Below are 21,673 nucleotides of genomic sequence, written 5' to 3'. Positions count from 1 at the left end.
AGAAAATAAAAGAAACATTTCCATTCTGTTATAATACTTGATTGTACTTGTTCCAGGATGATTTTTATGTTTATGATTGTACAAATAACTTTTAGCAGAAACCTGAAGCCAACCAGTACAATTTAAAGCATACATTGGAACATAGGTTCCCTGTTGCAAACAAAGCAGGAGCTTTATCTCACAGACTTTAGGCCACGCCTGGAATATTGTCTGTGTTTTTGATGTTCCTATCTGAGGAAGGATGTACTTGCGGTCGAGGGAGTTCAGCAAAGATTTACCAGGCTGATTCCTGGGACGGTAGGCCTGTCACATGAGGAGAGACTAAGTCGGTTCGGATTATATTCACCGGAGTTTAGAAGATTGAGAGGGGATCTCATAGAAACTTATAAAATTCTAACAGGGTTAGACAGGATAGATTCAGAAAGAATGTTCCCAATGGTGGGGGAATCCAGAACGAGTGGTCATATTTTGGGGATCAGAGACCGTTTTAGTATGGAGGAGAAATTTCTTCACCCAGAGAGTGGTGAATGTGTAGAATTCACTATGACAGAATGTAGTTGAGGCCAAATAGTTGTGTGATTTCAAGAAGAGACTTGGGGCTAAGGGGATCAAGGGATATGGGAGGAAGGGGGGGATTGGGGATATTGACTTTGATGATCAGCCATGATCTTAACAAATGGTGGAGCAGGCTCGAAGGGCCGAATGGCCTATTCCTGCTCCTAGTTTCTATGTTTCTGTGATTCTATGTTTAGCATATGATTCACATATAGAGCTGGGATCATGCATAATTTGCAATATGCTCAGGATATTTCATGGAATAATAAGGCCTTGCACATGCAAAATAGAATATCTGATGGGAAAAGGAAGACTCAATGTGGACAAGATGCAAAACTGTTGTGGTTTTAGTGATTCATTGTCAACAGCTTCTAGGTTCATAAGATATAGGAGCAGAATTAGGCCATTCGGCCCATCAAGTCCACTCCACCTTTCGATCATGGCTGATTTGCTCCTCATCCCCATTTTCCTGCCTTCTCCCCATAACCCTTCAACCCATTACCAATTAAAAATCTAACTCCTCCTCAAACTTACTCACAGTCCCAGCATCCACTGCACTTTGGGGTAGCGAATTCCGCAGATTCACAGCCCTTTGGGAGAAATAGTTTCTCCTCAACTCTGTTTTGAATTTGCTACCCCTTATCCTAAGACTGTGACCTCTCATCCTAGAATGCCCCACAAGAGGAAGCATCCACTCCACATCTACTTTATCCATACCTTTTATCATCTTGTATGCCTCAATTTGATCTCATTCTTCTGAATTCCAGAGAGTATAGGCCTGTGCAATAATAGATGTGCAATAAATGCCAGCAATGAATGGAAGAAACATGAACTATGAATTTATTTTTATTCTTTCATGGGATGTGGGTGTCACCGGCTGGACCAGCGTTTGTTGCCCATCCCAAATTGCCCTTGAACTGAGTGGCTTGCGTGGCCATTTCAGAGGGCGTTTGAGAGTCAACCACATTGCTGTGGATCTGCAGTCACATGTAGGCCAGACCAGGTAAGGACGGCAGATTTCCTTCCCTATAGGACATTAGTGAACCAGATGGATTTTTACAACAATTGCTTCATGGTCATCATTGGACCTTATAATTTGAGATTTTTATTGAATTCAAATTCACTAATTTGCCATGGGAATTGGGGGAGGGGTGGAATTTGAATCCAGATTCCCCAGAGCATTACTCAGGGTGAGAGGGGGAAAGTTTAAGGGAGATGTGCGGGGTAAGTTTTTCACTCAAAGAGTGGTGGGTGTCTGGAGCATGCTGCCAGAGGAGGTGGTGGAAGCAGGCATATTAGCAACATTTAAGAGGCATCTGGATGGGTACATGAATAGGGAGGATAAAGGGGAATATGGACTGAGTAAGGGCAGAAGGTTATTTTTAGTTTAGTCAGGGCATTGGAGGGCCGAAGGGCCTGTTCTTGAGCTGTCTTTTTCTTTGTTCTTTGTCTCTGCAGAAGGAACTTTTGATTCAGCAGAAGGCAATAAAATGAAACAAAACTTACTCCAACTTATAAATCAAAGAAATAGATATAATAAAGAAATCTCATTACTCTAACACTTGAGACATCACCCTGAGCCTTTCCAAGCTTTCCCCAATCCCAGCAGCTTCTTATTTATACTGAGTCAGCTGACCACCACATCATTTTTCTCATTGGTTACGTAGCTTACTGAGTCAGCTGACCCTTATAGCATATTACCATTGGTCACTACCACAGATCCAATGTTATCATTGGTTACATTCTAACATGGATTACTAATGCAGTGACAATAGCACTGAGGCTTTGACAAGAAGGGCGAGTTACCCTTCCAAAGAACTAAAGGTTGAAGATAAACCAATCAAGTTAGTGACAGAAACTGCTTGAACCACTTAGCGGGTCAATGGCCTCTGTGAAGAAGGGAAAGCAAGATTAACGTGTCAGGCTAAAGCACTTCACCAGAACCATGTTGGAAATGTGGGAAAACCAAGAGAAAAGGGAAAGGATGATAGAGAGAACCAACAGTTTTGTGGGTCAGAGGAGGGAGAAATGAATAATCTGGGATCTGCTTCTAATGCAAATTCCAATTCCATCAAATGTGCACTGACCACAATCCCACTCAGGCCCTAACCACATATCCCTACATATTTTACCCACTAATCCCTCTAACCTACGCATCTCAGGACACTAAAGGGCAATTTTGGCATGACCAATCAACCTAACCTGCACATCCTTGAACTGTGGGAGGAAACCGGAGCACCCGGAGGAGACCCACGCAGACACGAGAGGAATGTGCAAACTCTACACAGATTGTGACCCAAGCCGAGAATCGAAAGCAGGTCCCTGGAGCTGTGAAACAGCAGTGCTAACTACTGAGCTACTGTGCCGCCCTGCTTCCTGCCCTGTTTCCCACTCTGTTTCCCCTGTATATCAGAAATTTCAGTCAACAAATTCCTCCAAGATAAGGTGAAGACTGAGACATGCAAAAATACTTGTGGATGTAAATGCAAAATACTTGGAAGAAGATTTATAAATCTGCAAACTAACCATTGAAATGCATTAAGACTGTTATTAAATACTATTTTTCAACATAGTGCTTTGCTATTTGCATATGACCTTGAAGAATCTTTGAAATATTCCTTCCTCCATAAAGCCTACATTATTAATTTAGATTTTATGGTAATTATTAGTTTCAGGGTCGTCAAAACAGCACGCATTTCATTACAGTTTTAAGAGCAACCTTCTAATAACATGCAACGTGTTTTTCTTTCAAAATAAGGGGCGACACGGTGAAACAGTGTTTAGCACTGCTGCCTCTCAGCGCCAGGAACCCAGGTTTGATTCTGGCCCCAGATCACTGTCTGTGTGGAGTTTGTACATTCTCCCCGTGTCTGTGTGAGTTTCCTCCAGGTGCTCCGGTTTCCTCCAAAGATGTGCAAGTTCGGTTGATTGGCCATGCTAAATTGACCCCACTGCCAGGGGGATTCACAGGGCAAATATGTGGGGCTACAGGAATAAGGCCTGGGTGGGATTGTGGTTGGTGCAGACTCGATGGGCCGAATGGCCTTCTTCTGCACTGTAGGGATTCTATGATAACCTGACAACTTGAGTATCATGTTTTTAATGCAGTCTTGATTTAGTGGGGGCACTTCCCGTCTGAGTAACAAGACTTGAGTCCCAATCCAGCCCTCCCGCACACATTCAGGATGATGCTGAGGGAATGCTGCATTGCTGAATGTGAGATGTTAAAATGTGGGAAAACCAAGGTAATGCCTGTGGTCTCAAATAGCCACAAAAGAACCCATGACACAATTGTCAAGTAGAGAGGTTCTCCCTGGCCAATGCTTGTTCCTCCTCTATCAGACATGTCATTTGTAGGCATCATTGGCAGAGCCAACATTTCTTGCCCATCCCTAATTGCGCCCAATTAAATGGCTTGCTAGGCCATCTCAGAGGGCAATTAAGAGTCAACCACATTGCTGTGTGTCTGGAATCACAACACCAGGTTCATTAAGGGCAGCAGAATTCCTTCGCTAAAGTGAATCAAAAGCTTCCAGGTTGAAGTCTTACTCCACTGTCTGAGTGCACAAATCTAGGCGATCATTCCAGTGCGGTTCTAAGGCAGTGCGACACTGATTGAGATGGTGTGGTATTAAACTGAGGCCACATTTCCATTCAGGTGGATATGAAGGGCATTTGTGAAGCAGGTTGAGTTTTGCAATGATCAGCCACAGTTTCATGATCCCGATTGTTATTGAATTCAAATTGCGCTATTTGGTGGGATTTGAATCTGGGCACCCAAAATTCGAACAGGACGAAACAGGGTAGGTGCAGGGAGGATGTTCCTGATAGTGGGGGAGTCCAGAACCAGTGGTCACAGTCTGAGGATACAATGTAGACCATTTAGGACAGAGGTGAGGAGACATTTCTTCACCCAAAGAGTAGAGAGCCTCATTACCACAGGAAGTAGTTGGTGCCAAAACATTGAATGTATTCAAGAGATAGCTAGACATAGCACTTGGGGCGAATGGGATCTAAAGTTATGAGGAGAAAGCAGGATTAGGCTATTGAGTTGGACAATCAGCCATGATTGTGATGAATGGCGGAGCAGGCTCGAAGGGCCAAATGGCCTGCTCCTGCTCCTATCTCCTATATTTCTATGCCCTGGGACTCTGAATCACTCGTCCAATGGCAATGCCACTACACCGCCACCTTTTTTTGCCGTCGTGTTTTGTCTTCTTTTACTGCACAGCAAGAGAGCTTTGAAGCGTCCTGAAGACATGGCAGAAACCTGCTATGCAAGCTCTTTGCTTTCGTGTCATTTGGGCTTAGTTGGTAACACACTTGCCTCTGAATCGTAAGTTTAAAGCCCCATTCCACAGTCTGAGCTCATCTATTTATGCTGCCTTTCCAATACTGCTGTACTGAGGGAGTGCCACTCTGATGGAGATGCTGGGCAGAAATTTACAGCCTCACTCGTCCCGAAACTGAGGTCAACAGATCTTTTCATGGTCCGCCCATCACCTGCTCCTATTCCCGTGGCGGACTTGATGGTAAAATTCCAGCCGCCGTCTTTTGGGTGAGGTGTTAAACTGATGCCACATTTCCCATGGATGTAAAAGGCATTATACAAACATACACGTTAGGAGTAGAAGTAGGCCATTCAGCCCCTTGAGCCTGCTCTGCCATTCATTAAGGTCATGGCTGATCTGACTGTGGCCTCGCCTCCAGTTTCCGCCTATTCCCAATTACCTTGTTAGCCAAGAATCTACCTACTGCTGCCTTAAAACTATTCATCGACCCTGTCACCCCCCCACCCTCTAGAGAAGAGAGTTCCAAGGATTTATAACCCTCTGAGGAAAAACAATTCTTCTCATCTCTGCCTCAGATGACAGATTTGTTATTTTTAAACTATGTTCCCTAGTTCTAGTCTCTCTCACAAGGGGAAGCATCCATTCAGCATCCTCCTTGTCAAGTCCCCTCAGGTTCTTATATGTTTCAATCGGATCATCTCTCATTCTCCTAAATTCCAATGGATACACTAAAGGTCCAACTTGTCCAACCTATATGTAATCGCACAAACCCACAACAACTCCCCCCCATCCCAAGTATTGGTCGAGTGAACTTTCTCTGAACTGTCTGTAATACATTTATATCCTTCCTTAAATAAGGAGAGCAAAACCGCACACAGTATTCCAGAGGTGGTCTCACCAGCATCCTGTACAACAATAGCAAAACATCCCTCCTTTACAGACCATTGAGTCTGCACTCTATCTCTGACAAAGCATCCCATTCAGGCCCTATCCCCATAAACCCACACATTTACCAGGCTAATCCATCTAATCGACACGTTTTGGGATACTCAGGCAGCAATGCTAAGCACTGTGCCACTGTGCCGCCCTATAATAAATGCTGGAAGTTACCTGTATATTTGATGGCACTGCTGTAACAGAGGTCAGAGGGCCATTGTCAGAACTAGTGCGGACTGTGGAGCTGAGGTGTTGACTCTGGCCGGGCTTTTCCTGTCCCGCTGTGGGGGCGGGTGTGATGTACCAGTCACAACTCCACTGACTTTCACCAGGACTGCACAATCTCTGCCTCTGTTCCTCTCTCCACAGATGCTAAGCATTTTTTAAATGTATTTTTTATGGAAACATGGGATGCCTACAGTGCGGAAGGAGACCATTTGGCCCATCAAATCTGCACCGACTCTCTCTGACAGAGTACCTTACCCAGGACCTCTCCCTCACCCTATCCCCATTATCCCACATATTTACCATGGCTAGTTCATCTAACCTACACATCTTGGGACACTAAGGGGGCTTTTAGCATGGCCAATAATTCTGCTCCTGTGAAGCACCTTGTGATCTTTTGAACCTGCGCTAAAGGTGCCACATAAATGCAACAATCTGTAATTCTGAATGATTCTGACTAATCCATTGATTGGTAAGTTTGTTACAAAACCTTCTGTGTTACAGAGGGATTGTAAAATGTAGACTGGCAGCAGCTAGTGGAACCACACTCCACGCAGACAGTCACCCAAGACCAGAATTGAACCCAGGCCCCTGGAGTTGTGAGGCATCAGTGCTAACCATTGTGCCACCATGCTGCCCACAGAATCATATAGAATCACAGATTACCACAGTGCCGAAGAGGCCCTTCGGCCCATTGAGTCTGTACCAATGCATGAAAGGCCCTGCCCTGCCCACCTAATCCCACTTGCCAGCCTTTGGCCCGTAGCCTTGAATGTTATGGCGTGTCAAGTACTCATCCAGGATGTGAGTCTCCAACACTCTCCCAGGCAGTGCATTCCAGACCATCAGCACCCTCCCAGTAAAAGGTTTTTCCTCAAATCCCCCCTAAACCTTCCAACCCTCACTTTTAACTTGCGTCTCCTCGTAGCTGACCCTTCAACTAAGGGGAACAGCTGCTCCCTATCCACTCTGTCCATGCCTCTCATAACCTTGAACACCTCGATCAGATCGCCCCTCAGTCTTCTCTCCTCCAACGAAAACAACCCAAGCCTATCCAATCTCTCTCCATAACTTAAGTGTTCCATCCCAGGCAGCATCCTGGTGAATCTCCTCTGCACCCCTTCCAGCTGGTTTGCGTGATGGATTGGGCTACATTCATGACCCTTTATGGTTTCTTGTGGATTTGAAATGGTTCAAAAGAACCTCCATTGTTTATCTTCATTGGAGCATGTTGATGAACCCCAGGGCAGGACCTGTCTGGGGTCTGTTTCTCGACCCCCCCAACTCTTCCGGCCCCCCTCCACCAACCCCGACCCTACCCCAACCCCCCCTCCACACCCACCCCTCCAACCGCATCCCCCCCTCCACCGGTCCCCCCCCTGCCCACATCCCTGCTTCCCTCCCCCAACCCTGGGTTACACCCTCAGGATTCATGCCACTACCTCTACCACTGCCATCCTGCCCTGAGTCCCTGGTCCAAACCTTGAGACCCTGGCACAGGGCCTGCCCCACTTCCATTACTGGGGTAGGATGGAAGAGTCTACTGTTTGGATCTGAAGTGGGGAAAAGGGGGTGTCCCCCCTCCTGGGAGAGAGACTGCATGGGGACTGGTAGGAGACTGTCTGGCATTCTGATGGTTTGTAAGTGTCCATGCTCTGGCAGGCGCTATATGAATTAAACTCTTTCTCTTTTTTGTCTTCTTTCGGCACCGCATGTTTTAATTAAAATCATAAAAGGCCATCTATCCTGCCAGTAATTTTAATGTCCACTGACTTGCAGCCAGAAAGCTCATTCTAAGCAGGAATGGTTTGTTGTTTAGCAATATTGCTCCCTAGCTTATGTCTTCCAGTGTTAAATAAAAGAAAGCCATAAATACAGGGCTAAAAGCATGTAATTCAGTTCATTATAGTGGGGCAAATTGACTTAGTGTTGCGTCCTGTAACATTTTAAACTGCTTTATTATGCTAACCTTGTAAATTACAATCCAGGCATGCTCGGTAATTTAATTTGGAACAGCATTGCCAATAAAACAAATCTGTATCTTAGGAGACCACTCAGGATAGACAAGATGAGCTGATGGTTGAACAGCGGTGAATGTAGCTTCATAAGGACAAATGTAAAGTATGATGCACAGGGGAAAAGTACTAGCGACGTGAACAAAGGAACAAAAGACCTGTGTTTCTGCAGTGCTTTCTGAGACCTTTGCATGTCCCAAAGCACTGTAGTAAATACAGGCATCATTGGATGTTGTCAGCAGGTTGAGACGATCACACTCAGAGAACTCTCCTACTCTTCTTTAAATCGTACACTGCATTGTTTTGAGTCCACTGAGAGGTCAGAGAGTGCATCAGAGAGTGCGCCCTGCTCTGCCCAAGACCGCAAGGAATGACAAAAGGTCGTGAATATAGCCCAATCCATCACACAAACCAGCATCCCATCCACTGACTCTGTCTGCACTTCCCGCAGCCTTGGCAAAACAGCCAACATAATTAAGGATCCCCTGCATCCTGGACATTCTCTCTTCCACCTTCTTCTGTTGGGGAAAAGATGCAAAAGTCTGAGGTCACGTACCAACCGACTCGAGAACAGCTTCTTCCCTGCTGCTGTCAGACTTTTGAATGGACCTATCTTGCATTTAGTTGATCTTTCTCTACACCCTAGCTATGACTGTAACAGTGCATTCTGCACTCTCTCCTTTCCTTTTCTATAAACGGTATGCTTTGTCAGTATAACGTGCAAGAAACAATACTTTTCACTGTATGTTAATACTTGTGACAATAATAAATCAAATCAAAAAACCAAATCAGTTTGACATCTAATCTGAAAGATGGCAAATGGAAGAGTACGAGGAGACTAGCACATACTTCTTGAGCTACACAGCCGAGTTTTAGGGTTGTTTTCTCTGGAGCAGTGGAGGTTGAGGGGAGACCTGATAGAAGTTGATAAAATTATGAGACGCATAGATAGGGTTGACAGTCGGAATCTTTTTCCCAGAGTTGAAATGCCTGATACCTGGAGGTATGCACTAAAGGTGAGAGGGGGAAAGTTCACAGGAGATGTGAGTGGCAAGTTTTTTATACAGAGAGTGGTAGGTGTCTGGAACGCGCTGCCAGGGGTGGTGGTGGAGGCAGATACAACAGGGAGTTTAAGGGACTTTTAGATAAGCACATGAATATGCAAAGAATAGAGGAATATGGACCAAGGGCAGGCAGAAGGGATTAGTTTAATTTGGCATCATGCTTGGCACAACATTGTGGGTTCCTGTGCTGCACTGTTCTGTGTTCTTTCCAGATCCTATGGCAAACAAACTGTCTGAAGGCTTGGTTTAATTGTCACACTGGTAGGATGGGGTCTAATTAAGCCTGCAGTCCTTTTTAAAGGGTGCCCGATCTGGGCTAAAGGAGCACTCCACCCCCCCCCCCATATAGAGAAACCCTTCCTGCACAAGCACCAGGGAAACCACACCGCCCCCCCGCCTCCCCAAGGATAAGGGAACCTTTCCTCTTCCCACAAGAACTGGGGCGAACCCCCAATGGATAAGGGGGACCCCACTGCACACCTCCCCAGTGGAGCTCCCCTCCCCAGAGGGCCTGACTCTGGTACTGCGAGGTCAGCAGTGGCACTGCAAGGCTTGTACTGCCAGATAGGGATTGTCAGGGTGGCACTGCTGGGTTGGCATGGCCAAGCTGGCACTGTAAGGCTTCCCCCTATCAGAGTGCGGGGGGCAAGTGCCGGGACAATGCCTGGGCACGTCTCTCTCCCCCAGGACTATACTTACCTTTGCGCCCCCAGCAAGGTTGCCTTTGACTGCTTCACATTGTGCAATTGCGGTTGTGAACCTCAATCACATCAGCGAGGGGGGAACTTCTTGCTGTGTGCAGGGGAGTGGTGAGAGGAAGGAGCACATGGTGGAGAAGCCCATTAATTGTACAATAATTCATTAAATCGTATTTAAATGAGGTTCCCACCCTTTCTGGGCAGGAACATTGCGATGTCACTGATGAGGGCTGGGGCAAAATTAGAAAATGGGATGTAGGCGGCGAAAGTCTTGTTTACCAATCCTGGTGAAATTTTGCACCTACATAGCCATTCGTACTCACGAATAACAGTGGCGCAGAACTGCCCACCGCACCTCTGACAGTGCATTATTTCTTCAGGACTGCACTGGCACAGAATCAGAGAGTCACAGGGGTGATTTTAGCATTTTGATTCTAAGTGCTGAATCTGGGCGCAATTCAGATCCAACTTGGAAATCTGCTTTCAGGCACTCAGCCTGAAAAAAATCTCAAATCTGAATCATGCCGTGAGTGGGGTTTAATGCACCTGAAACGCTGTTTCAGGTGCATTAAAATTTTGAACTGTGCCCCTGTCACATCGCTCCCGGCTGCAAAAAGCAAATAAAGTGGCCCAGGAGCGATGACCCACACAGACTTCGCCCTACACCCACAACATAACTGTCTCCCTTATCCGCCCGCTCCCCGCTACCCAGACCGATCGCGATCCCCTGCCCCCTTTCCCCTCCACCAATCGCCCGCAGAGTGGCAACGGATACCCGGGCCCTGCCCCCCCCCCCCTCCCCCCCACCACATCCCCATCAGAGATCCAACTGGATCACCTCCTCCCTCCCACCCCCAACCAGAGAATGATCTCATCCTCCTCCTCCTCTCCGTTCCCCCCCCCCCCCACCCCCCTCCACCAGAGAACCATCGGACTGCCCTCCTCCCCCCCACCAAAGAATGATCTGGTCTCCCTCCTCCTCCTCCCCGCTCCCCACCAGAGAACGATCGAGTCTGCCTACCGCCCCCCATCCCCACCTCCTCTGTCTCCCACCCACCACCACCGATCTGATTAGGGAACCGTTGGAAGCTCTGAACTTACCTCTTCAGAAGCTGCAGCACCCGAAACTGACTTTTGCCGAGCATATCTGTTTCGCGCCAAATGCGGACAGGTGAACGCGATGGACATCCATCACTGCCATGGTATCCCCATGTAGATACTTATAGCTGCACTAACCTTATTTACCATGCACTATCCTTACATACACTATAAACCTAATCTGACTTTATTGTACTCCATCTTAGTCTGACCCCCATCCAACTACATTTTACCCTAGTGCTGTCTGTCTCTCCCAGTCTTTTATTCACTTTGTTTCTGCTGTCTAATTCCAATTCCTGGTCCCTCATCTTGGATCATAGATCCTTACCTCAATACTTACCCTCAACAGTGATCTGAGTTCCCTGGGGTACTGCCACTCTCTCCTCACTGAACATATTTAATTTGTGTTTTTCTCTCAATTAACTTATTTTCATTAAATATTTTGTCAAGTTATAAAATGTTAACTTCATGATGTAATAACAAGTGATAGATTCTCAGTTCTGAGCCTCATCCATTTCCCTCACTTAGATTCTCAGAAATATTGCAACACACATCAGCAAGTCACCTACCTGCCACTCTGTGACAACACTTGCTGTTTATTCTTCTCTCTTCTTTTATTCATAAGAATGTAAGAACATAAGAACAAGGAGCAGGAGTAGGCCATCTGGCCCCTCGAGCCTGCTCTGCCATTCAATAAGATTATGGTTGATCTTTTCATGGACTCAGCCTCACTTACATGCTGGCTCACCGTAACCCTTAATTCCTCTACTGTTCAAAAATTTATCTGTCCTTGCCTTAAAAACATTCAATGAGATAGCCTCAACTCCTAGCGTTCTCTCAGCCCTCTGCTGTTCCCATTGTCCCCTCGAGCCTCACTGTTCTCTCAGCACTTTGCTTTTTTTCACTGCACTCTCAGCCTCCAAAGGGTGGCACGGTGGCACAGTGGTTAACACTGCAGCCTCACGGTGCCAGGGACCCGGGTTCGATTCCCAACTTGGGTCACTGTCTGTGCGGATTCTGCATATTCTCCCCGTATTGGCGTGGGTTTCCTCTGGGTACTTCGGTTTCCTCCCACAGTCAGGAAGGTGTGCTGGTTAGACTGCATTGGCCGTGCTAAATTCTCCCTCAGTGGACCCGAACAAGTGCTGGAGTATGGTGACTTGGGGACGTTCACAGTAACTTCATTCCACTATTAATATAAGCCTACTTGTGACACTGATAAATAAATGCTGTTTCCCACTGCACTCTCAACCTCGGCCACTCTTCTGCTCTCTGTTGTCTCCTCTTCCCACTGAGCTTTGGGGCTTTCACTGTTCTCACTGCGCTGTCAGCCCTCCACTGTTCTCACTGTGGGATAAATTATATATAGAACGCTCAAAACTTTAGACAATGACAGGATGCTGTGAAGGGAAGAATGATCTGGATGGATGAGCCAAGGTGGCCCAAATTGATCTCCCTGTTCTTTGTCCATCTTGTAAATTGTGATTCCTGAGTTAGCGGGATAATTGACATTTTCCGCTGTTGCTTTGTGGTTTAATATGCATAACAAATCCATTAACATCACATTCTATAACTATTATATTCTGAATGCACACTTAAGGAGAAAAAAATTCATTGCAACATTGTTTGCAGAGAGAATAATTGATGTGTTGTCAGTGGCTGAAGCCAAAATACCGTTTAAATGAATAATATTCAGAAAAGCAAAATTCAATTGATATGGCCTTGTATAAAAGCAAGTTATTGCGGATGCTGGAATCTGAAACCTAAAAGAGAAAAGGCTGGAAAATCGCGGCAGTTTTGGCAACATCTTTAAGGGGAGAAAAGAGCACAAAGCATCATCTGGATTCGAAATGTCAGCTCTTTTCTCTCCTTACAGAAGCTGCCAGATCTGCTGCGATTTTCCAGCAGTTTCTCTTTTGGTGTGGCCATGCCTTTGAAATAGCTTGTGAGCTCCTTCAGCCTCCACGGTCTCTCCAGCGCTATACAAACAAGACCTGCGGAAAAATGGGGAAAATTGCCTCTTAAACAATTTCCCCAAGATCCACTGATGGCCTAAGAAACTCAGTAAAACTAGAAGCATGAATCGGACATTCAGCCCCTCGCACCAGCCCCGTTGTTCAATTAGACCATTGCTGATCTGTGTCCACGCACATTCTCCACTTCCCAATCCGTGATTCCCTTCAAACGCAAATCCATCAATCTGAGTCTTGAGAGTGGTGGAGATCACCTGCCTTTCACAACATGACCCATATCACCTGCTTTATCCCTTGTTCCCTGTATAGAATCACAGAATCCCCACAGTACAAAAGGAGGCTATTCGACCCATTAAGTCTGCACTGACTCTTCCACAGAGCATCTTAGACGGACCCACCTCCTCCACCAAATCCTTGTGACCCCACCAGGCATTTACCCCATTAATCCACCTAACCTGCACATCTTTGGACTGTGGGAGGAAACCAGAGCACATGGAAGAAACCCACACAGACATGGGGAGAATGTGCAGACTCTGCACAGACAGTCACCCAAGGCTGGAATTGAACCCTGGCACTGTGAGGTAGCAGTGCTAACCACTGTACCACCATAATGCCCCTATACCAGTAATAAGATCATTGTACATAAAACATCCAATTGTGGAGAGAGGCATGTGTTGGCTGAAAAGGGAGTTGACTTTTACGTATATATTTTTTATTCATTCATGGGACATGGGCGTTGCTGGCTGGTTAGCATTTATTGCCCATCCCTAGTTGCCCAAGGGCAGTTGAGAGTCAACCACACTGCTGTGGCTCTGGAGTCACCTGTAGGCCAGACCAGGTAAGGACTGCAGATGTCCTTCTCTAAAGGAGATTAGTGAACCAGATGGGTTTTCCCAACAATTGACAATGATTTCATGGTTACTTGTTGATTCTTAATCCCAGATTTTTTAACTGAATTCGAATTCCACCATCTGCCATGGCAGATATATGCTGAGTAGATGTAAAACATGATCTGCTGTTAACTTATATGCCAAAAAGTACGGACTTGTGTGCAGCACCAGGACAATCCTCCTAAACATGTTCAAAGCTCAACTACTCTCCTACTGTTCAATAGTTTTCAATTTTTGCCTTATAGAAATAACATTCCAGTTAAAATGTAACCTGCTTTAGGTGTTAGAAACACATCCATCTGTGAGTCAGTTAAATACTTTTTATCTTCGATTCAATACAGTGTGAGGGATCTCTTTATTATGGGGCAGGAGAGCTTGAACCTTGCATTTTATTGGCTAATTTCAATTCCATCTGACAAGGCTCTGAGAATTCACAGCACAAAATAACTGCAAATCCTGAAAAATCAAGTCTAAAATGAAGTGAAGTGCCACTCTACAAGCCCTCTGTAACAGAGGATTTTGTAACAAGCTTACCAATCAATCAATTTTTCAGAATCATGTAAAGTTACAGTTAGTTGCACTTATGTGGCACCTTTAATGCAAATTCAAAAGATCCACAGTAATTATTGGCCATGCAAAATTGCCCCACCATGTCCTAAGATATGAAGGTCAGATGATTTAGCCATGGGAAATGTGTGGGGTTACAGGGATAGGGTGGGGGAAGAGAGTCTGGGGCGAGGCACTCTGCCAGAGAGAGTCGATGCAGACTCGATGGGCCGAATGGCGTGATTTGGACAGGCAGAGTGTGTGAGCATGTGCATGGCAGATGCAGTATAATGTGGATAAATGTAAGGTTATCCACCTTGGTAGCAATAATAGGAAGACAGATTATTACTTGAATGGGTGTAAATTGAGAGAGGTGGATACTCAGCGAGACAAAGAACAGGACAGTAAAGAAACAGGCCCTACCACCCACCAAGTCTGTGCTGACACTGTTGTCTCTCTAATCTAATATTTTCTTGCCTCTATGTGGTCCATATCCCTCTATTTCCCGCCTATTCATGTATCTATCTGTATGCCTCTTGAATGTTGTTATAGAGCCTGCTTTCACCACCTCCCCCAGCAGTGTGTTCCAGGCATTCACCATCCTTTGTGTGAAAAACTTGCCCCTTACATCTCTTTTAAACTTACCCCCTCTCACTTTCAACATATGCCCCCGAGTATTTGACCCTTTGACCTTGCGAAAAAGACTCTGACTACCCACTCTGTCCAAACCTATCGTTATCTTGTATCAGGTTCCCCCCTCATCCTCCGACACTCCAATGAAAACAATCCAAGTTTGTTCAACCTTTCTTCATAGTCCATATCCTCCAAATCAGGCAGCATCCTGGTAAATCTCTTCTGCACCCTTTCCAATGCATCAACAGTATTCTGATAGTGTGGCAACCAGAATTGTACACAATACTCCAAATGCAGCCTAACCAAAGTCTTATACAGTTGCAACATGATTTTCCAATTCCTGTACTCAACACCTTGATCTGATGAAGGCCAGCATGCCATATGCCTTCTTGACCACCTTGTCCACCTGAGTGGCCACCTTCAGGGAACTGTGGATCTGCACACCAGATCCCTCTGTGTGTTACTATTTCTAAAGGCTCTACCATTTATCGTATACTTTCTTTCTGTAGTAGACCTTCCAAATCGCATCACCCCACATTTGTTCGGATTAAGTTCCAGGTCTCCAAGCCGATACATATCCTGCTGTATCCATTGACAATCCACCTAATATCCGCTACTTCCCCAATTTTTGTATCATCTGCAAATTTACTAATCAGACCACCAACATTTTCCTCTAAATCATTTCCCTGGGCTTGATTCCCAGCTTGGGTCACTGTCTGTGTGGAGTCTGAATGTTCTCCCCAATGGGTGCATTGGTCATGCTAAATTCTCCCTCAGTGTACCCAAATAGGTGCCAAAGTGTGGCGTCGGGGGGATTTTTACAGTAACTTCGTTAATGTAAGCCTACTTGTCTGACTAATAAATAAACTTTGTAACTACCAGGTTGATTCCTGGGATATGAGGAGATATTATGTCGGTTAGGATTATATTCACTGGAGTTTAGAAAAGTGAGAGGGGATCTCATTGAGATTTATAAAATTCTAACGGGGTTAGACAGGGTAGATTCAGAAAGAATGTTCCCAATGGTGGGAGTCCGGAACTAGGACTTGGTGTTTAATGAACATTGACCATGCATTCACAACAGGGGCCTTGCTGGAATTTATGTGAGAGTAAAGGTTGGAAGCAGGTTGTCTTTTACTTGCATGTCCCTCCTCACATGGAATGAGGAGGCGGGGGGCTGTACGTCATGTGTGTTTGTGTCCCCCCACCAAGCAGCCTGCGCACGTGCGCGTGTGTGTGTGCATTCAGCTCAATCCCAATCTCAGCGTGTCACTCATTCTCTCACACCAACACATTCACCCTCACTCACTCACACACACTCTTTCACACTCACTCACTCAATCACTCACATACATACTCACTCACTCACACACACACTCACTCACTCTTTCACACACTCACTCACTCACTCGCTCACCGATTCTCACTCACTCACACACGCACTCACTCACACACACACACTCACTGACTGACTCACTCACACACACTCGCTCAATCACACACACACTCACTCACTGTCACACATACATTGACTCACTCACATACACTCTTTCACACTTACTCACACACTCTCGGTCACATACACTCACTCGTAACTCACGCACAAGCCCACACACACACACACACACACACACACACACACACACACACACACACACACACACACACACACACACACACACACACACACACCACTCAGTTGTTCAAGAAGGCAGCTCACTATCACCTTCTCAAAGGCAACCAGGGATGGGCAATAAATGCTGGCCAGCCAGCGACACCCATGTCCCATGAAGAAATAGAAAAAAACATGAGAGAGGGAGTATTGCCCAGGACCTTGAAGACACGGGACATTAGCATCTGTGTAACCCCCCCATCCCATCTCCTACTGGGCCCACCGACAGCTCCTCAAGGGCAACTGAGAGGGGCAGTTAATGCTGTGTTTGATAGTGATGGGCACATCTGGTGGCTGACTTTGTAAACTATGCCAGCGTACCTCACTGCCAGGAATGAGAAATCAGAAAGTGGTTCATTCAGGGGACGACCAGCGAAGGTTGTCCATTTTCTAATGGGGTCAAACCTGTCCCAAACTGAACGCTGTGTCCACTGTAAGGCCTGCCCTCCACCTGCTTTTCACAGCTGAAGAAGCTGATATCTCTGGAGCTGTGCCAAAGCAGAGTGCAGGACCACACAGGCTGCTGCTCTTTCTCAAACCCAGCTAATGTCTTAATTAAAAATAGCTAAACATCTGTAGTGCTATAGGTACAAAACCTGAAATGAACTTCTGGAGATCGATGGAGAGCGAGGACTGATTCTTCAATCTATTACTCCGAGCTGGAAGTAGGGGCTGTAGGGAGAGAGTTTTGGGGTCTCCAAGGGCAGAATTTGACATTCCCCCACCCAATGGATTTGCAGGCAGAGTGGGAGGGGCACTGTGAGGTACCCTGGATGGATGCCTGACTTATTCACCTGACTTCTCCACAATTTTCCAGTGGGATAGACGAGGCTACACAAGCATTTCCATTTTTGCCCCAGTTGAAGCACCTAGAGGGTCAATTAATGCCGACTTAAAGGACTTTTCCTGCCAGTCTTAGTTTTCAGAGGAGAGTAAATCCTCAGAAAGGTTGGGGGAAATGGGGAACCTTTGTCAAACATCAAAGGTCTCCTTTGTACTGAGGCTAGGGGAGAAAAAAAACCAGGGTGCATGGGTTAAGGGTGAAAGGAGAGAAGTTTAAAGGGAATATTAGGGGGGGCTTCTTCACGCAGAGAGTGGTGGGAGTGTGGAATGAGCTGCTGGATAAAGTGTAAATGCGGGGTCACTTTTAACATTTAAGAAAAAGTTGGACGGGTTCTTGGATGAGAGGGGTGTGGAGGGATATGGTCCAAGTGCAGGTCAGTGGGACTCGGCAAAAAATGGTTCGGCATAGCCAAGAAGGGTCAAAAGGCCTGTTTCTAAGCTGTAAATTTTCTATGGTTCTATATCTGGTGCCGCCACCTCCCCCCCCACAACCCGATGAGTGCCCCCTCCACCTCCTCCAACCTTTCCACCAAGACTCCCACTCGCGTCTCCTGGACCTCACCTCCCCATCCCTGCCATGATATCCTGATGGTTATCTGGTCCTGAAGTCAGAGACATTGGAGATTGCTTAGGGCTCCAGTCCTGTGCACTGCAGTTTGTGGCGCTGCTAAAAATGAGACAATCAGGTTGGCCGGCAGCTCTCTGAGGCCAGGCTTCATCCTGAGTGAGGGGCCAAAGTCTCTAATCAATTGGCAGCCCAGATGTCAACAGGACATCCAGTATTGGTGGGGATGCTTTATCCACCAACGCTCTGAGTGGGGAGCGGGGGTTGGAGTGAGCAATGGGCAGGCGTTGGACCTTGCCATTTGAAAAATCCAGGCCTTTGTAATTTTAATTCTGATTTTTCAATGTCTGTTTCTTCTTATTTTTCCGCGGGATGTAGTTCGCTGGCTAGACCTGCGCTCGTTACCCATCCCGAATTTGCCTTGAGTAGGTGGTAGTTAGCCTGCTTCTCAAAGCACTGCAGTCCATGGTGTGTGACTTCTAGGGGAAACAAAGGGCGGTGTTCAGATACATCTGCTGACCTTGTCCTCTAGGTGGTAGAGGTCACCGATTTGGAAGATCTTGCCGAAGAAACCTTTGTGCAGTGCCCTTTGTAGATGGTACACACTGCTGCTACTGTTTATCAATGGCGGAGGGAGTGAACTGTTCTAACACTCAAAGGGTTGTGAATCTGTGGAATTCCCTGCCCAGTGAAGCAGTTGAGGCTACCTCATTGAATGTTTTTAAGGCAAGGTTAGATAAAGGCTTTGACAAAGGGTCATCTGGACTCGAAACATCAGCTCTTTTCTCTCCTTACAGATGCTGCCAGACCTGCTGAGATTTTCCAGCATTTTCCCTTTAGATAAATTTTTGAACAGTAAAGGAATTAAGGGTTATGGTGAGCGGGCAGGTAAGTGGAGCTGAGTCCATGAAAAGATCAGCCGTGATCTTATTGAATGGCGGAGCAGGCTCGAGGGGCTAGATGGCCTACTCCTGCTCCTAGTTCTATGTTCTTATGAAGCGTCATCCAGACTCAAAACGTTGGCTCTATTATTTCTCCACAGATATTGTCAGACCTGCTGTAATTTTCCAGCATTTCCTGTTTGTGTTTAAGCTATACCTTAACAGCGTGGGAGCACTCATTCAAATGTGACCTGTTAAAGGATAAGGTTCATGGTGGAAGATATAGGAGGGATGTCCGAGGGAGACTCTTCACTCAGAGAGTGGTTGGGGTGTGGAATGCACTGCCTGCTGTGATAGTGGAGTCGGACACTTTAGGAACTTTCAAGCTGTTGTTGGATAGGCAAATGGAGCACTCCAGAGTTATAGGGAGGGGATAACTTGATCTTGGGATTGGACATAGCTCGGCACAACATTGAGAGCCGAAGGACCTGTACTGTGCTGTAATGTTCTACGTTTCTATGATAATGGCCATTCATTGTCTTAAAGGCCAGTATAAAAGCACATCTTCTGAAGGGATTATCCTGAGGAGCAACCTTTCGCTCCGTTCTCATTGCAGTCCTGTGGAATCAATCACTTCTTCCCGTTTTCCGCTGGGATTGAGAGATATCCAAAAGCTCAGTTTGTTATGTTTTTTTTCTCTCTCCGGGGAGCTCGGGCAGCGAAGCTGCTATTCATTGATAAGAGTTTTCTAAACCATGCTGACAGAGTATTTCTGCTTTCCTCACCAAACTCTGTGACACCTGTCTGAGGAAGATTATCGTGTCAGTGCAACTTCGAATCCGTGCATTTCAATCCCATTGTCACAACCAACGGCCTACATTCCGAGGGGTCGCCATTGTTTGAATGGGTAGACAATTAGTGTGAAATGAAGTCGTGAAACAATGAAGGGGATAATTGGCTGTTTTAGGTTTTTAAGCACATTGGAATGTTTTACAACATTAAAGGAGCAATTGAAATACAAATTGCCCTTTTCTTTAATTTCAGTTGCTAAGATAACTTACAACCGAAATTAAAGATAACTTACAACCAGGACTAAATGGGCTACAAAAACATTTACACAGTGCTTTTCATAGAATCATAGAAACCCTACAGTGCAGAAAGAGGCCCTTCGGCCCATCGAGTCTGCACCGAACACAATCCCATCCAGGCCCTACCCCCATATCCCTACATATTATACCCACTAATCCCTCTAATCTCCGCTAAAGGGGCAATTTGTTAGCATGGCCATTCAACCTAACTGCACATTTTTGGACTGTGGGAGGAAACTAGAGTACCTGGAGGAAACCCACACAGACACGAGGAGAATGTGAAAACTCCACACAGACAGTGACCCGAGCTGGGAATCGAACCCAGGACCCTGGAGCTGTGAAGCAGCAGTGCTAACCACTGTGCTACTGCGCCGCCCCATTTTGTAGTAATAAAATGTTCTGAGGTGCTTTAAACGGACATTCTAAAAACACGGTAGCATTTTCCCATCCCGCCTGCCCACCACGGGATTCGTAGCGGGTGGGACACGGGTCATGCAAAGGCCCAAGAAAAGAAAATGCTGGAAAACCTCAGCAGGTCTGGAAGATCTATAAGGAGAGAAAAGAGTTGACGTTTCAAGTCCAGGTGACACTTTCCCAAAGCTAAATGGCATAGAAAGTGGGAGTTATTTATCTTGTAAGGCGAGGGAATGAAAGATGAGCCATAGCTGCAAAAACAAGGGGAAAGACTGCTGATGGCAGTCCGTAGAGAGAGAGTAGAAGATGTGAATGGCCAAATGGCAGAGAAGCTGAAATCAGAGGGTAAAATGTGACAGATGAAGATGTGGGGGAGGAGGGAGATGGGTGGGAGAGAAATAAAATGCAAAGGCCTATTGACCGCAGGTAGAATTTTCCTATCTTGGAGTGAGCACGATGGAAAATCCTGCCCACAGTATAACGCCAAGACACATTAGGAGATACTTCATAGAACAATAGAATCCTGACAGTGCAGAGGAGGCCATTCTGCCTATCCAGCCTGAACTGACAACAATCCCACCCTGTTCCCCATAATCCCACATATTGCCCTACTAAACCCTTTGACACTAAAGGGCAATTTAGCATGACCAATCCACCAAACCCACATACCTTTGGAATGTGGGAGGAAATCGGAGCACCCAGAGGAAACCCACACAGTCACAGGGAGAATGTGTAGCCTCCACACCGCCAGTGACCCAAGCCAGGAATTGAACCCGGGACCTTGGCACTGTGAGGCAACACTGCTAACCACTGTGCCACCGTGCTGCCGTCAGGTGACCAAAAGCTTGGTTGAAGAGGTGGGTTAGTTAAAGAGGAGAATTGGGGTAGAGAGGCAGAGAGATTGGAGGAGGGGATTCCAGAGATTGGGATAACTGAACACAGGGCCAACAACGGTGAAGCAAGTATAATTGGGAATACACAAGAGGTCAGAATTAGAGGAGCACGGATACCTCCGAGGTTTTGCAAGGATAGAGGAGATTACAGCGAAATGAAGAAGTGAGACCTCGGAGGAATTTGAACACAAGGATGAGAATTTCAAAACAAACATATTGCCTGATCAGGTTAAGTTTTCCTTAAACAGTCGCTGTCGAACAAAGGGGCTGCAGATTTAAGCTATTCAGATATAACTTATATATACTGTGCTCAGTTCTGGTCACCTCATTACAGGAAGGATGTGGAAGCTATTGAGAGGGTGCAGAGGAGATTTACAAGGATGTTGCCTGGA

General features: G+C 46.2%; 1 protein-coding gene across 2 annotated transcripts in view; it reads left to right on the top strand.

Annotated features, from left to right (window-relative positions):
• The window catches only part of galntl6 (polypeptide N-acetylgalactosaminyltransferase like 6), a 1,196,842-nt gene that overhangs the window by 927,415 nt on the left and 247,754 nt on the right, over positions 1-21,673 (top strand). The window lies entirely within an intron of this gene.

The sequence above is a fragment of the Carcharhinus amblyrhynchos genome, chromosome 5 (genome assembly GCF_965287045.1).
Source record: "Carcharhinus amblyrhynchos chromosome 5, sCarAmb.v2.hapA, whole genome shotgun sequence".
Classification (NCBI taxonomy): Eukaryota; Metazoa; Chordata; class Chondrichthyes; order Carcharhiniformes; family Carcharhinidae; genus Carcharhinus; species Carcharhinus amblyrhynchos.
This window is presented reverse-complemented; position numbering and strand designations above follow the sequence as displayed.